Raw genomic sequence first — 13613 nt, forward strand, 5'->3', positions numbered from 1 at the left:
GCCGAGCATGTGTTTATCTTTTTAATGTCAATGTCTTCCACTACACTATAATCTCTGTGAGAGAGAAACTAGGTGTGTCTCTGGTTCACTGCTCTTTCCCCAGGACCTACCAGAGCCTAATACATAGTAACTACTTGTTGAATGTGTGAATAAATAGATGAGTCAAAACCAAGGGTTAGAAATATTTTTACTCCACAGTGGGTTTTCATTTGAAAGACACTAGTATTTAATTTCATTTTTTTAAAGATTAGCATAATACAGAGAAAATATAGTTGAATGAATCTGACTGTGTTCAAATACTGCTTATATCACTAGTAGCTGTTTAACATGAAGGAAGTTTCTTTCCTCTTTGCATCTAGAGTTTTTACACTGTGTAATGGAGATAATATGACCTATCTCATAGTAGGTTAAAGGTGTTTTTTATTTTTTCTTACAACTGTATTGTGCTTTCCAATTTTTCTGCTATTATAATCAGAAAAGAGCAATAAGTATTGTTTTAGATAATTGTCATCTCACAAAGTTATTGGGAGATAACTTTATTCAGATAGTGTGTTCATTATGTAGTGTTGAGTGAAAACCTGGTGATGTAAAACAACAATATTGATTATGTCTCTGTGGCCCTGGGATTCAGGAGTGGCACAGCTGAGCACTCCGGCTTGGGTCATTCCGGAAGTTACAGTCAGATACAGCCAGAGCTGCAACTGTTCGAGTAGGGGTCGAGGATCCCTTCTAAGGTGGCTCACTCACATGGCTGGTAAGATAATGTCGGCAGCTGGCTGGAGGCCTCAATTCCACCTCTAGTAGTTCTTTCCACAGAGCTACTTGAGTGTCCTCATGAGCTGGTGGCTGGCTTTTCCCAGGGAAAGGAATCTAAGAGACCAAAGCAAAAGTCGCAGTGCCTTTTATGACCCCGCCTTGGAAGTCATACAGTGCCACTCCCAGCATCTTCTATTGGCCACGTGGAGTCAGCCCTGATTCGTGTGAGATGAGGCCACGGCCAGGCCTGAAAGCAGCCACATGAGGGTATTTACACCATAGAAATCAGCAAACACTACAAATTAGGGCTCCGCTGATTTTGTTGGGGTTTTTTTGTTACCCTTTCTTTGTTTTCAGAATACTGATTGTTAAACATTTACCAGTACACCATTGAATTTAACTGTGCATACCTAGAGACAAAAATAATTACAAAACAAAATTACCACAAATTAGCTTTAATAATCGTGGTGTTGGTAGTAGTGTTGGTATTATTATTCTGAGATTGTCTTGTGAGTGGTATAGAATAAACAAATGAGTAATTATGTTTCTATTGTTAAGATCTGGGATTTTGCAGAATAGGAAAAAGAAGACACAAATGTAACAGAATAAGTAAAAACCCTTAGTATTAAATTTTAGTTGGAAGTATCAGCTTGAACACATGATGAATTTTATTTTATTTTATGTAACACCTTTTATTTTATTTTCTATAATTGTAGGGATGCACTCTGCAAAATACTAGTGTGGAAATTCTAGGGAAAAAACGCACATTTCTTCAATAAAAATCACAAGAAAAATAAAAAGAAATGGATTTGTGATCAATTGATTAAAAGAGATTGAAAAGATATTTTACCAACATCATCGTGTGAACTTTTTGAATCCTGACTCAAACAACAACAACAACAAAATACAAGCATATTTTTTATGGAGATACATCTCTGTGAATGTGGTTTTACTGTCATCCTCTAAAAATCATTTACTAAGTGCCTCATGTATGGACGTCAATTTAACAAATTTCACAAATCACCAAAGTATAGACATATAGCCATATTGAATTAGTTCAGAAAAAGATCAACTCATTATAGTCCATTGATAGACCAAAATGCTTTGGCAGCAATTAATGAAATGCTTAATTAGGAGCTGCAAAACTCTTTCCAAACAGTAAGCAATCAACTCACAAAACTGCATGCCTTTAAAAGAGTTATTGCATTTTAAAGGCCCACATAGGAAGATTCCTAAAAACATCTGGAACCAGTACATCTGCTACAGGTGAGCAAACAGAGCCTCCATAAAACCACAGAACAGACAAAACAGGCTGATTGATCTGAGGGGCACTCGCCTGAATAGTCCGTTAGGAGGAGACAGACAGGTCTTCTACCCACAGAGCATTTCTGAAGAAAATGAAACGTCAAAAAAGGACAAAGACACATCAGCCAAAACCATCCCCATTTGCTTTGGGTGTGAAATATCCTTTCCCATTCAGACAGACAGCAAATATTGAACGAGGAAAGAAGAGAAGCAGGTGCAGAATTTGGGCAATCAGTAATTACTCCTCACACCATTTGAGTCATCAGAGAGGCGGTTAGGTCGGTGACCTTCAGGCACAGATAGTGCTTTTGAGCATTATAAAAAGTAGGAGGCATTTTAGGAAGAGATCTATCCCTGGCCCCCGGCCCCAGAGTTCCAACCAATGAAAAAACCCACACTTCATGGCAAGTCAGTGGTGAGGAACCTCGGCCATCGGCCAAGGTAAGTAACAAAAGTAAACCCTGAAAGTGTCCTGAAGCCAGACTTCAGGTGAAAATCAACAAGGTGTTGACTTTGGAGATCCTAGTTAGTATCCTCAAAGCCTCAAGTCACAAAGGGAGCACAGTTTTCTGAGCGACTCTAAGCCAATGTCATTGCACATGTATCGATTGGGCCACCTGCATCAGAGCCGCCTTGAGATGCTGCTAAATACAGACCTCCTAAGAAGAATGTTCAGTGTGACTAGTGAACCAGAATTGTTAAGAAGCCCACTAAAATGTTCATGCTCGCTATAATTTTCATTATGAGCTGGGAGGGGCATAAATTGAATGTTATATTTGTTCTGTGCATCCCAGGGGGAGGATAGTCAACACAAAGTAATCAATCCCCTGAATCATTTACCCCCAGGACACTGACAGCTCTGTGCAAAACTTGGGTAAAGATCTCTACTTGCAGAGATGTGTAGGGATCCAGCTTTTATTCAACAAGGGGCGAGAAGAGAGTCTATTTCCCTCCCTGGTTGGGGGATTTAAAAGAAGGCACCTCATCAGTTCTCAACTGGCAGACTGTTTTCGACTTTTCAAAAAATAACTGCTCCTATATTTCTACTCATGAGGAGCCAATCCGCGTCTGCCATGCGACTTTCCCTTGCTCTCTCTGGGTAAGTGGGCAGAACCAAGCTGGAGGACTCCGAGACTTCCGCTTGGTTTGCTGTAACGCTCAGATCTCCCCTTTTCTCTCCTACCCTCCCTCTCGCCCGCCTCCGGAACCCTAAATCCTGTGTCTCTCTTAGAAGAGAAAATTAACAGATCACTAACATGATTTTGATTTAGTTCAATTGTGTTACTCCTCAGAATGCTGTGTGAATGTTGGGAGAGGAAACCAAAAGATTGTATCCCTAGTGATGGAATTTCAGGAGGGGATTTCTGGGGGTGAAGGACAGAGATGTTCCGGGTCCTCCATTCACACTGGTGAACGACTATGCTCCCCACCCCAGACCTAAGAGCCAAGCCGCTCCGGTCACACTTCCCGGCCATGCTTGGTACTTCGTCACTTCTGTGCTCGGCAGCACACACAGCTGTCGTGGTTGACATCTGGTCATTTCTTTCTTCAGGGAAACCAAACTCACCATTTCCCTGGAACCCGGCCCCCTTCCCAGTCATGTCCTGATGAAGAACCACTTTTGGTATGCTAAAATTATTAGGACTGTCACAGTGGGTTGGGCCTGGTATGTCTGAGGGGAGCACTGGGAATATAAATCCTTGCTGGGGGACAGTGGTCAAAGTGTCTTTTCCCCTGGAAATTTCCCAAATCCTTTGCCTCTTCCAAAGCTTTGTTCCCACCTCACCTTCTCATGGAGTCTACCCCGAGCAACCCAGCTGAAAACCTGTTCCTCACCCCATGTCTGCACCCCTGACTTCCCCTTTCTTTCTGCCATAACATTTACCAACATTCAAGATACTCTACAATCCACTGGCTTATTTTTTCCATTGTTCACATCTTTCTTCTCCCACTGGTTGTAAGCTTCATGAGGGCAGGGATATTTATTTTGTTCATCCATAAATGCCCAAGAAGTGTGCCTGACAAATAGTAAGTACTCCATAAATAGTTGCTATTACTAATAATATAATGCTAATAATAGAATCAATTACATAAGTAATCATTAACTTAATTTAATTCATGATATAATCGTTGTGAAGAATAATAACGGCTGTATGTTGTGGGTGGCTAGTGAAGGTATTGAACAGGCATGGTTGTTACCTGGAGAAGGAAGGGGGAGGGGAAGGGGGCACCTCTCTGTGCTGGGCACTAGCACCGTGCTCCTGGTTCCCCACAGAGTTTCTAGAAGAAGGACCTTTAGCTGACAAGTCCCAACCTAAGTGTCAGTCCTAAGACCTGGCCTGGATTGCAGCCACGGAGAGCGCTAGAACATACCTTCTCCCCACGACTCCTGAGGGAAAAAGAAGTATGGCCCCTGCACAGACTCACACCGCTGTGCTCCCCCTCCGCCCGAGGACACCGAAAGGCTTTCATGAACCAGGAGGGGCTCTTCATCAGGAAGCGCAGGGGAGCTGCCAACTGCTCACCTAGGACCTTGCACAGGCCCAGACGCAGCTCACAAGTCTGTCACCGCCTGTTGTGAAAGTAGATAAATCAGACGTGGGTCTGGGCTATTAAAACTGCATTAGAAACAATATATATGAGCAAACAGAGCCCCTGAGACAGGAGTAGGGTTGCTGGAAAAATCATTATCTCAGAACAAGGGACTGGCTGCGCTTGGCCACCGCCTCCCACCAGGTCTTAATCAACCCCAATCGCTCAAATCCTGCTCGTCCCCTGAAGTCTAAAACAGTAGCATCAGCACTTTGTATGCTCCTGTCTTCTGAGCTGGAAGGCATGCCTGGCGGAGAAAAATCTGGATGGGCATACACTAAATCCTTAGCAACAGTTACCTCTGGGAGGAGAATCCTGGGGAAGGAGGGATGCTTTGAAATCCCTGCACTTCTGTGTTTTATAAATTGGACACAAAAGCATCTATTACTTTTGTAACTAAAAAAAATAAATCATGAGTCATTTTTTTTTATAAAAGAGTTCAATGGTGGCCCTGGCTGGGTGGCTCCGTTGGTTGGAGGGTCATCCCGTACACCAAAACGTTACAAGTTCAATTCCATATCAGGGCACATGCCTAGGCTGTGGATTCAATCCCCAGTCAGGGCATGTATGGGAGGCAACCCATCAATGTTTTTCTCTCACATTGATGCCCCCCCACTTCCTCTCTCTCTTTAAATCATTAAACATATTTTCAGGTGGGGATTTAAAAAAAAAAGAGTCCTGTGTTGGAGGATAAAAGTAGGCTTCTCAGCAGATGTGCCATAACATACTGAGAATATGGAAATTCTCAGTGAGAGGTCATTGCAGCTTGCTCCTGTGGGAAGCATGGACAAACACGTATCTCATCTGCTGGTGGACACCAGTGTCACGTCCTGGGAACCAGAGTTCTGCCTCTCCAGTGGGCTCCACACCAGTGTCCTCTCCTTGAACAGCTCACTCTGGAAGGCAGTCTGTTGTGTCTTCTGCAAGTCAGTTTGCCCAAGACTAGGGCTCTCTCAGTCTATCTCAAACGATTCCTTGTTTGCAGGACACCCAGAGTCCTGCTGAACTAACTAGTTTAAGCCCTTGAGTCCTGTTCCAAGGGATACAGCAGAGGGATTTATGAGAAGTCGTGTCTGGAGGCAGAAGGAAAACATTGGGTAATGTGAGCAGCCCGGTCCAGAGGCTGGCTGTGGTGTATAACTAGACGTCTGCCCTGAGGCAAAGCAGGGAGCTGGGTCATGCTACCTGGAACCACAGTGAGCCCCATTCACAAAACCACACCACTCCATGGCCCAGAGCCAGGCAGGCTCCATGCTGAGAGCACCTTTTCCAGAATGTGGCAACGCAAACATGTAACCAGAAAGTCTACCTTTGCCTGTGGTCAGTGTCTGCAGCTGAGACCGAGGCAAGGCTGGCATTGCACAACGACTTTCAGAGCTGGAAGGGTCTGTGTGGGTGTATTCAGGGGTGATTTCATTCTGGGCTTCACCGAGCCCCAGGAGTAGGAGCAGCCATCTCAAGGAACAAGGGTGAGGTGTGTGTGTGGGGGGGTACTCTGGACGGTCCATTCTGGCTTCATCAAGAGTAGTTTACCATTTATATATTATTGTATCATTTATCTATCTTACATCTGGCTTCTTCCCTGTAACTACTAGAGAGCTTTGTGGTTCAATTTTGGCATAAAGTCATGTTCAAAGAAAAAGATAGCCATAAAAAATGATCCAAAACAGTTCAAATCTACACTCAGCCATTAAAGAGGTCCAATGGAGAGTGCATTCTTAACACACACCAAGACAGCTTTAAAATCCATCACTCCCCATCTCTGCCATTCTCAGTATCTTCCACATAGATGGCAGTTGCTTCCTGAAATCTTCTTCTCCAACCTTTTCTTGCAGCCAGACCAAAAACTTTTTACAACATCCTGACTGTCTGGCTCACCCAGCAACCCCCTCCCTTCTCAGCCTCAGGGCTCCATTATGTAGCTCAACTCAGCCTCTCTGGCTTCTTGGGTGGATTTGGGTTTCTTTCTTCTCTTGCTCCATACAAATGTGGGTCCTCCTTCCCTACAAGGTAGGGAACATTGAAAGAAACTGTGAATTCTAATAGAGTCGTTTTTTTGTTGTTGTTGTTGCATTGAGGTCCCACAGGGGGGAAAAATTATCTTTTTTTTTTTCTTTATTGATTTTTTAGAGAGAGAGGGAGGGCGAGGGAGAGAGAGATAGAAACATCGATAAGAGAGAACATCGATTGTCCACCTCTTGCATGGCCCCCACTGGGGATTCGGCCCACCACCTGGGCATGTGCTCTGACCGGGAATTAAACCAGCAACCTCTTGGTGCCTGGGTCGATGCTCAACCACTGAGCCACACCGGCCGGGCAGAAAAAAGTATCTTTTAAAGGATGCCACTGATCCAGTCCATTCTAAATGGAGTCTCTGAGATCATCCTAACTGGCAATCATTCTACCCCTACATGTTGAATGACAGGGGCTTCATTATATCACAAAACAATATGCATAGTTTTTTGCCAGCTTTCATTTGTGAAAGTTCTTTCTTGGCCAGAGTTTTTACAGAGTTTACAGTCTGGCTAAAGTTCCTTCTGCATAAAACTACTTCTGTCCATCAACCAGCAGAAAATTCTCATTGTCTAAAATTTCCAAGGACTGATGAAATACAAACATATTCTCTAAAACAGGTAAACCCTTCAGTCACTGATATCAACTTCACCCTCTGAATTCATTTCTCAAATTTGCTAACCAGACAACGGTGACACATTGAGATCTGGGGTGAGGCGTAAAAAGAAAAAAAATTCCAAAGAATATAAGGTCGCCAGAAGGCAAGGCCCAGGGAGAACCCACACCCAAGTGCAGGAGGACTGGAGACACAGGAAAGGACAGAGCCAAAGACAAGCAGCATTAGAGACTCACTGAGTAGCTGGCCTTGACCCACCAGACACAGCCATCTAAAAAGTCCCGAGCTGTCATTATTTGTCAACGCTGTGGTTCCAGACGTACTTTTGGAGAAGAGTTTTTCCTGAGGGCACATTCTCAGCAAATGCTCCTGACCTGGCAAACTCACTAACTTCTCTCTTCTTTTCTAACAACCCCACCTGCCAGCTCATCACTGGGTTTCAAATACCACACCCTTCCTCTTCTCCACCCATTCTCTTCTCCCTGTTCTGTCTTCTATTCCCAACTTCAACCTGTGCAAGCCTGCCCAACTGCTCACTTCTCACTTCCTGGTGGGCGCCAGGGTCTTGTCCTGGTCCAGCCTAGTCTACACCCATGACCCAATAACCTCTGACTCTCTAGACTCCCTTTGTCTTCTATCACTTGTATTTAATTTCTCTTCATCAACTCTACCTGCTGTCTCCTACCTCTGACAAATTTTACTTACCTAACACCTTTCCTGCCTGAGATCACAAAACCATAATGCTGAATCCTTTCATAACCGGGGCTCTCAAAATGTTAAATGAATAAATGAATGAGTGAATAATTGACTGCTTTATGACATTTGGCATGGCATGTTATGAAAACTACCAAATGACAACACAACAACAATAACAACAACAGCAACAACAGAAAATATCTTAGGAGGTTAATGTTCATTATTTATCTGTCCTTGGAGACCTATCTGACTCCAGGAACTGTGGATGTTCATCATTTTTGTCCAATCAGCATCTATTCCCTGTCTTCCAATTTTCCTCGAAAATTGTCATTCAAGGCACCAAGGTAACCAAGGGATGAGCTGATAGACCAGTTGAGCCATCTAAGCCTCTCTCCTCCAGGGATTTGCTTTGTGAGTTGAGTGACCCAAGAATGGAAATAATTGGAGCAAGTTCCTCCAGGATGCTGTGCCTTCTATGGACAGGCCAACTGTTTGAGATGCATTGTGGTGTCACGTGGGTTCTAGAGCCAAGCTGCCCAGGATTGAACAGGGATCTACTATTTATTACCTGCATGTCTTTGGATTACTTAAGGTTACTTAACTCCTCACTGTCTCCATTTCCTTTCCGTATAAAAGTGATATGCAGTGCCCATCAGGGGTCCTCTTAGGTTCGATTAAAGAGTCAGACTCAGCTCTTTCTCCATCATCCGGTGTTGTACTTAGGCGTAGATAGGCGAGCGCAGCCAATATGCCGGTGGCCAGGAGCTGGGTTTGTCGGAAGACATGTGTGACCCCACGGAGACCCTTCGAGAAATCCCACCCCGACCAAGAGCTGAACTGATCGGAGAGTATGGGCTCTGGAACAAACGTGAGGTCTGGAAGGTCAAATTGACCCTGGCCACGATCCGCAGGGCTGCCCGGCAGCTGCTGACGCTGGACGAGCAAGACCAACGGCGCCTGTTTGAAGGCAATGCCCTCCTGCGGTGCCTGGTCTGCATCGGGGTGCTGGGCCAGGGCAGGATGGAGCTGAATTATATCCTGGGCCTGAAGATTGAGGATTTCTTGGAGAGGCGCCTGTAGACTCAGGTCTTCAAGCTGGGCTTGGCCAAGTCCATCCACCATGCTCAGGTGCTGACCCGCCAGCGTCACATCAGGGTCCGCAAGCAGGTGGTGAACATCCCCTCCATCATTGTCCTTCTGGATCCCAGAAGCGCATCCACTTCTCCCTCCGCTCCCCGTAGGGGGTGGCCATAGGTCTGTGTGAAGAGGAAGAAGGGCCAGGGCGGGGCTGGAGCCAGCGATGACGAGGAGGAAGATTAGGCCTCCCTCAGCCCCCTAGACTAGCTGAGTGTCTAGTTTTCTAGTTAAATAATAAAACAGGTCAACACTTTGCAACAAAAATAAGAAAGAAAGAAAGAAAGAAAGAAAGAAAGAAAGAAAGAAAGAAAGAAAGAAAGAAAGAAAGAAAGAAAGAAAGAAAGAAAGAAAGAAAGAAAGAAAGAAAGAAAGAAAGTCAGATTCAGAAGACAGCAGTAGGTCTACACTAGGCTCAGTTTCCTCAGCAGCGTCTCGGGCATTCTTCTTCGGAACAGGAGCCCTTACGATAATCAACATGGCAGTTTTCAAGTACAAGGAGCCAAGGTCCACATCAAATAGGAACTGCTCTGGCTTACAAACCTCACGCGCCTCCATCTCCCTTCCCCCTCCAAGAAGTCTTGTAGCACATCTACAGGCAGAGCGTGCAGGTTTCCGCATAAGGACAAGGCAGTTGCAAGAATCAGAGAAGCCCAAAACAATAGCTTCCTAAAGCCCCAAATAATAGCTTCCCAACAGTTATTTAGAGTTTTCCCAGTCTAGGAGCCATTAGCCAACCAGGGGTCATTTCTACCATAAGCAATGCTACCTAGCATTGTGGTTGACACATATCGTTATATTGGTTTCCAGAGTAATAGTCCGTTAACCAAAGATCAGACAGTGTTGCCACAGGGGCACTGGGTTTTGTCAACCCTTTCACCCACCGGATAATGACGGTACCCACCTTATCGCATTTTTGTCAGGGTCGGACGAATTAGTATGTGTCGAGGGCTTAGAACAAGGGCAGCATCGTAGCAAGCACTCAGTAAATGCTAGCTGCTGTTATTATAGATTTCTGGAACTGTTTATATTTTCTTCCCTTTATAAGATCTGATTATTCCCTTTTTTCTTCAATTCTCCTACCTATCACTAATGCTTCCAGTAAAGGAAACGTGTGGTTAAGTTGATCAGGATAACTTTCTACTGCAACTTATCAACTCTGATTGCGCAGGAGTAGCCAGAGGAGAAGAAGCCTGTCAGAGCAGGGAGTCTAACCCTACCTGACTCTCAAGCCCTCTCCTTGGTGCCAGATTTCTAAAATCACCACATGAGAGCTTGAAACTTCCAATGTCCCCCTAGCCCAGAGTCACATGGAACCGGGCGCTGGTGTGGCCTCCAGCCTAGAGCTTAGAGTGACTTCGTCCTCAAGCACAAAAAAGGAACACGCTGTGTTATTCTGCTGGCCAGGCCCTGAGATTTTAGGCCACTGTGTTTATTCATGACTTGGAGACAGAGAACACAGGTCTTAGTAGAGAGTCGTCTTAGAAGGTAAGTTATTACAGTGGTTCATTAGGGAGGGGGGAGCGACACCTCAGGTAAACAAGATCAGGATGCTTCTGTTGTATGACCCTTGGCCAGAGCACAGGCCTAAGTCCAGGGAGGAGCCGGTGATACTCAATCTGCCCCTAAAGGAGACGCAGCACAAATGGCACATTGATTTCAGCCAACAAGAGTAATGGCATCAGCAGACCTGGGTCCGTTTCCTTGAAGTAACAGTCTGGAGTGGAAGCAGATGACTCACTTGAGGGCATTTCTCCTCCCATCCACTTTCTCTGGCCATGGTGTCTGGCTTTCTGAATTGATCATTCCTCCCCTTGTCACCACTTCCCTAAGTCCCTTCCCCGGTGGCAGACGTCCACCCCCTGCTTCTGACACTCTTACTCAAACAAGCACAGCTGGAAACCGCGGCAGCTCTCCACTGCATTTTTTTTTTTTGCTAAAATGTTTATGCCTGTTCTCTGGGTCTAAGGAACGGTCCCTGAAAGACTTCTTTAGAAAAGGTGAGAGGATACACCTATACAAAAAGCTAGCAAGTGTCTGAGCCCGGGCCAAGAATCCACCACCGTCTTTTCCTTCAGAAGGAAGTCGATGAGGTGCAGCCCACCTGCTCTCTGTGCTGCTGTCTGTTCAGGTGCAGACTAGGGCTCTCCAAGTGCCAGCCACGTTCTTCGTACATGGCCTCTACCTGCACTATTAGTTCTCTATTTTATTCCAAAATTATTCCCATCCTTTTAAGTGTAAATTCCTGTTTACCCTCTCCAAATTCAAAATATCCGTGTAATCATTCGTTTATTGTGCTATTTTTATTATTTCCTTGACAAACACTGACAGAACTCTAAGAGTATGTCAGGTCCTACTCTACGCACTTTACAAATATTAGCTCATTATATCCTCACAACAGCCCTTTGAGGTAGGGGCCGCTCTTGTCCCATTTTACAGGTTAAGAAATTGAGGCTTAGACGGATGACAAAGGAGTCACACAGTGAGCAGTAGAATTGGGTATGGAATCCAGGCAGGATGGGTCCGGAACTTGAGATTAACGCACTATGCTATTCCTTTTAAATGGAGATTTAAAAAAACTGAACTATTAAAATGTTTTCATATTAATTCCTATACCACTTAAATCACCTCACGCACCACCAGTGGTACATACCACACTTTGAGAAACACCAGCTGGATGGCAAGAACTCTGGATGTAGAGAGGACGACTTCATTTCAATACCTTTCCCACTATTTACTTGCTGTGTGACCACCTTTCCTGACCGGTATAAGCCTCAGTTTCCACATGTTGACTACGGACAATAATTCCTACTTCTCTCGCAGAGACTAGAGAATTTCTTCCATCACAAGTGCTTTGGGAAATCGTACTTCACAAGTCAGCCTCGCCCTCCTGCGTGATGAATACATGTTTAAAATTCAGGAAGCCGTGCCCTCCTTTTTCATTACAAGCAGCCCCGGCTGGTTGCAAACACTTCCACCTAAAAAGTAGATCCGTTTGTTCCTGTGTGCCTCAGAAGTTGCTGCTGCTGCTGCTGCCAATTCAAAATACATTGCTTCATGAAGGAAGGTCTGTTTATGTTATTCCACCACCTGATGTCTTCCTGTGTATAACATTCACATGTGAGCATCTCAGCCAAAGGCCCATAAAGCCATTTCCCCCACACTTCACACTCATCTGTGCTAAACATCTGCTTTTCTTGGCCACCTGAGTTGATGAGTTTTACTTTGCACCACAGTGAGGTCCAGGTGTCAAGCCAGGGCCCAGACATTTTCTTCCCTCGTCGCCTCAAGAGGGGTCTGGGTTTATAGCCCCATTTCCCCCACAAGAGCGGGAGGCGAGGAAGGCAGGGCAGCTGGGCTTCCTTACCCTCAATCAGTGGCCACGACTCTTTTTTTAAGGTAGCAGACAGGACTGAGGTTGCACTCTCGCATTTTCAGCAAGTTTGGGCTGTGGCCATTTGGGAAGACAGATGTGAATATAAACCTCAGTGAGGAAACTTGGTGGGTTTTTGTCTTCTTTGGGAACTCCTACAACTTAAAATCTTTTTGAGTCTTCCCCCTGAGGGGAATGCGTTCCCTAGACGGAGCCTGTGAGTGTGGACGAAGACCTGATCGCTGTTCCTTTCTGCTCCTGTTCATTATCAACATGAAATGAGGATAAGTAGTGTAATATCGGTGGACTGTTTTGATATGTTCGCATGTTATCAACTCTGTAATAAATTAGTGAAACACTGATGCCACTGACACCTTTGGGGGCGTCTCCTTCCTGACTCCAACAATTATGTGTTATCAAAGGATTTCTTTTAAGCCCTGTGCCTGTTTTCACCATAGAGAACACATCTCAGTATGACAGAGAACTTCACCGAACAACGGATCACTGTGAAAGGGGAGGCGAGATAAACACAGGACACATCTCCCAAACCCCTCACGGCTTGTGTCTTTGCCTCTGTCAGCCAAACCAGAGCCTCCTGACATGGAAACAAAGCAACTCTCTTCCTGAAACAACATGGGTCACATTTGGAAGACCAGAGCTTATTAAAGAAATTACTCAAAACGTGTTGCAACTTCACCAATACACTGGCATCCCAGGTGCTGCCCATCACATCGTCTGTATTTAATAACCTGTGGGCCTTAGCTCACGCGTTGCACCAACGTTAAGTGCCCCTTCTCCTCTGACTTTGGATCTCCTGCCTCAGCTCTGCTTGCATGGACCCTGCTCTGCTGGTGGCTCCTGCACCTGTGCCGGCTCCTGCAAATGCAAAGGCTGCAAATGCACCTCCTTCAAGAAGAGCTGCTGCTCCTGCTGCCTCATGGGCTGTACCCAGTGTGCCCAGGGCTGCGTCTGCACAAGAGCATCAGAAAAGTGCAGCTGCGGTGTGTGCTCTCGGGGGAGCCTGCTCCCCAATGTAAAAGAGCAATTTACAAACCTGCATTTTTTTTATTCCACCCTGACCCGTTTGCCATATTTTCTTTTCTACAAAATATATGAAGGGTGATAAAA

The 13613-nt window shown here is 45.2% G+C and overlaps 1 pseudogene; it reads left to right on the forward strand.

The window, feature by feature from the left end:
* The first annotated feature begins 8726 nt into the window (after nt 1-8726).
* Nucleotides 8727-9298, forward strand: LOC118625729 (annotated as a pseudogene).
* Nucleotides 9299-13613: the final 4315 nt, after the last annotated feature.

Source organism: Molossus molossus, unplaced genomic scaffold, assembly GCF_014108415.1.
Source record: "Molossus molossus isolate mMolMol1 unplaced genomic scaffold, mMolMol1.p scaffold_m16_p_11, whole genome shotgun sequence".
NCBI lineage: Eukaryota > Metazoa > Chordata > Mammalia > Chiroptera > Molossidae > Molossus > Molossus molossus.